The sequence below is a fragment of the Tupaia chinensis genome, unplaced genomic scaffold (assembly GCF_000334495.1).
Source record: "Tupaia chinensis unplaced genomic scaffold, TupChi_1.0 Scaffold000571_1, whole genome shotgun sequence".
NCBI lineage: Eukaryota > Metazoa > Chordata > Mammalia > Scandentia > Tupaiidae > Tupaia > Tupaia belangeri.
Genome location: NW_006160085.1, coordinates 394,039 through 398,460, shown reverse-complemented (window position 1 = coordinate 398,460; position 4,422 = coordinate 394,039). Strand labels below are relative to the sequence as shown.

At 39.5% G+C, this 4,422-nt stretch overlaps 1 pseudogene; it reads left to right on the top strand.

The window, feature by feature from the left end:
- LOC102482156 (microtubule-associated protein RP/EB family member 1 pseudogene) overlaps positions 1 to 2,896 on the top strand; it is a 15,902-nt pseudogene extending 13,006 nt beyond the window's left edge.
- Positions 2,897 to 4,422: the final 1,526 nt, after the last annotated feature.

Below are 4,422 nucleotides of genomic sequence, written 5' to 3'. Positions count from 1 at the left end.
AAAAAAAAAAAAAAAAAAACTCTAAAAAAAAAAAAAAAAGAAAGAAAGAAAGAAAGAAAAAACATACACAAAGCCATAAGTGTACTACGTCATATTAACAGAAGGAAAGATAAAAATCATACAATCGTATTAACTGGTGCAGAAAAATCATTTGATGAAATACAACATCCCTTCATGATTGAGACCCTCAACAAAATTGGCATAGAAGGGACATTTCTCAACACAATAAAAATCACATGAAAAACCCATGGCTAACATCATACCAAGCTGGAACAATACAAAGCTGCCCACTTTCTCCATTCCTTTTCAATATAGTACTGGAAGTCCTACCCAATGCAATCAGACAAGAAAATAAAATAAAAAGCATTTGAATAGATAAAGAAGTGAAATTATCTCTCTTTGCAGATGACATTATTATATACATAGAAAATCCAAAAGATTACACACACACACACATAAAAAAAAAAACCTATAACATTTCTAGACACCAATAATGAACAGACTGAGGCATAATTGAAAGAAGCAATCCCATTTATAATACCCACAAAATCTGAAATATATCTAGGAATAGGTAGGAATAGGTATCTTCTACCTAACCTAAGAAGTCAAAGACCTTGGGAACCAGCAGTTAGCGTAATGGCTATGTTGCTGGACTCCCATGTAGTCGACCGTGATTCGCGTCCCGGACCCGGTGGCTTAAAACTCACGCCGGGCGCGTGTGCATGTGTGCCCAAGATCCCGAGAGGAGAATGGAGGAGAAGGGATTGCGGTGTGACCATCCCCTCTGGGGGGTGATTTCTCGCTTTCTGTCTCTATGTCTCTCTCTGTCTGTCTGGCGAGCACATGCGCCCTATAGCAAAAACCTCTCCAAAAAAAAAAAGAAAAGAAAAAGAAGTCAAAGACCTCTACAAGAAAAACTGAAAAACAAAAACAAAAACAAATTTGAAAATGACAAAAAACAGTGGAAAGACATCCCATGTTCTGGTATTGGACAAATTAAAGTAATCAAAATGTCAATTCTAGCCAAGTTAATTTACAAATTTAATGCAATCCCAATCAAATTAAAAGAGATATTCTTTGCAGAATTAGAAAAACAATTATAAAATTTGTCTGGATTCATAAAAGTCCTTGTATCACCAAAGCAATACTTCACATAATGAATACAGTAGAAAGCATCTCACTCCCTCACCCAAAAATATATTACAAAGCTGTGATAATCAAAATATCATGGTACTGGCACAAAAACAGGCATGTAGACCAATGGAACAGAATAGAACCCAGAAATAAATTCCAAAACATACAGGCAACTGATTTTTGACAAAGGGCACAAGTTAATCCAGTGGAGAAAAGAAAATCTCTTCAGCAAATGATGCTAGAAGAACTGGATATTCATTTGCAGAAAAATGAAACTGGACCCCTATCTCTCACCATTATCAAAAAATCTACTCAGAACAGATCAAAGATCTAAACATAAAACCTCAAACTACAAAACTGCTGGTGAAAAACTCAGGGGAAACCCTTGGGGAAATCATATTTGGCAGAGACTTTTTTAATTAGACCTCCCCCTGACAGCACAGGAAGTAATCTAAAAAATAGACAAGTTGGATTACATCAGGTTACAAAGCTTCTGCACAGCAAAAGAAACAATAATTAGAGTGAAGAAACAACCTTCAGGATGGGAGAATATATTTTCAAGATATGCCTCAGATAAGGGACTGATAACCACAATATACAGGGAACTCTAGCAGCTTATATCCTCCCCCCCAAAAATAATCAATCCAATTAAAGGATGGGCAAATGAGCTGAACAGACAACTCTCCAAGGAATACATATGAACAGTCAAAAAACATATGAAAGCATACACAATATCCCTTATCATAAGGGAACTGCAAATCAAAACCATAATAACACCTAACCCCAGTCAGAATGGCTAAGATTAAAAAAATAAAGAATAGTAAGTTCTGTAAAGGCTATGGTGAAAAGGAAACTCTCCTACATTGTAGGTGGGAATGAAAATTAGGGGGTCAGACAGTTTGAATGAGATGAAGATGATACTGGAGCTGGGTGCAGGCAGTGGACGCTGTTCCCCCGAGAGCCAAAGATAGCAGTGAATGTGTACTCGACTTCAGTCACCAGTGATAACCTAAGTCGACATGACATGTTGGCCTGGATCAATGAATCTCTGCAGCTGAATCTGACAAAAATCGAACAGTTGTGCCCAGGGGCAGCTTATTGTCAGTTTATGGACATGCTGCTCCCTGGCTCCATTGCCCTGTGAAGAAAACAAAATTCTAAGCAAAGTTAGAACACGAATACATCCAGAACTTCAAAATATTACAGGCAGATTTTAAGAGGATGGGTGTTGACAAAATAATTCCTGTGGACAAATTAGTAAAAGGAAAAGTTTCAGGATTTGTTCAGTGGGTCAAGAAGTTTTTTGATGCAAACTATGATGGAAAAGACTATGACCCTGTAGCTGTCAGACAAGATCAGGAGATTATAGTAGCTCCTTTCCTTGTTGCTCCAGCTCTGAATAAACTGAAGAAACCTCTCAGCTCTAGCAGTACAGCTCCACAGAGGCCCTTTCAACCCAGAGAACTACTGCAACTCCTAAGGCTGGCCCAGGGGTGGTGTGAAAAAATCCTGGTGTGGGCAATGGGGATGATGAAGCAGCCGAATTGATGCAGCGGGTCAATGTATGGAAACTTACTGTCGAAGACTTTGAGAGAGAGATTTGTACTTTGGAAAGCTAAGGAACACTGAATTGATTTGCCAGGAGAATGAGGGGGAAAATGACCCTGCGTTGCAGTGGATTATAGACATTCTCAATGCCACAGACGAAGGCTTTGTGATACTTGATGAACAGGGCCCACAGGAGGAACAAGAAGAGCATTAACAGCCTGGACCAGCAGAGCCACATCCGAATTCTTCACTTCGAATCATGTGCTTAACTGTGAAATACTCTCCTTTATTATTCTTAGAGGACTCACTGGTTTCTTTACATAAGCAGAAAGTACCTCTTCTTAAAGTGCACTTTTCAGAATTTTCACTCCTTTTCCAGTAAGTTTGAGTTAGGAGCTTTTTCCCTTGTAGCAGAGCCATATTAACATCTAGTTGGTTCATCTGAAGAACAAAGAGACTGAGCATGGGCCTCCCCATGTGGATGCTGGTCACACTGAGGCTGGAGAAGAGGATTTATACAATAGCTGAGGTGGTGACCTCAGGAGAGAAATGTAAAGACTGAATTGAATTTTAGGCTAATGTGAAGTCTTGGCAGAGAATTTTTTTCTTTATTTTTTTCTTTTATTTTTAAAATTGATTTATTATCATCATAATCTTGTTTATATTACAGGCAGAGAATGTTTTAATAAATAAATGCCTTAAGAGTATTTAAAATAGTCTTCCATATTTCAAAATAGAAACTATAAGGGAACCAGCAGTTAGCGTAATGGCTATGTTGCTGGATTCCCGTGTAGTCGACCGCGGTTCGTGTCCCGGACCCGGTGGCTTAATACTCACGCCGGGCGCGTGTGCATGTGTGCCCAAGATCCCGAGAGGAGAATGGAGGAGAAGGGATTGCGGTGTGACCATCCCCTCTGGGGGGTAATTTCTCGCTTTCTATCTCTATGTCTCTCTCTGTCTGGCTAGCGAGCGCACGCGCCCTATAGCGAAAACCTCTCCAAAAAAAAAAAAAAAGAAAGAAACTATAACATAACTGAAGGTTTTATGTGTTTGACATCATGTCTGGGAAGGAAGGGCCAGACCTTGGAACCTTTGGAACCTGCTGTTGCAGGCCTTGCAGGACTGCTTGAATCTTCACAGGCCTGGGCTTTGGCCCAAAGAAAAAATTTAAAAGTTGACCTGTAAAGCCATTTCATGTCATTGACCAATAGCATTTTTTTAAAGCACAAGGCATTGTTGCCTAGATGAATAGAAGGTGTGTTTCAGCCTTGAGTTGAAGAGCTCAATTTTCATCGAGCATTTATCTGACAATTTTTCCAACTATCCCTGAGATTTCTATGTACTGTGTTTTTTAGGAAATGAGGTGTGTCCAGATTTCTAATCTAACAACTACTTTTAGGAACTTGCCTACATCTCTGGTATTTGAATGGGGGTTTTGTCTCATTTTACTGTCTTTTCAGTTACATTCAAGAGGTTTTTCTTCTCTGTTCCCCTTGCCCTATGGGAATTCCTGTTTGACTCCTTAAAGTTTGCTGCTTAGAATTGGAAGTACAGCTGGTGGGTGATCATTCTCCAAGTTCTTTCTGGATCCCTGGCAAAGGAAGTGATCAGTAAAGGCCACAGCTGCCTTGGGATCTTCAAGACTTGAGTGTTATTTTGTTTTGTTTTGTTTTTGAGAGAGGTTTTGTTATAGGGCGTGTGCGCTCGCCAGAAAGACAGAGAGAGACAGAGAGACAGAAA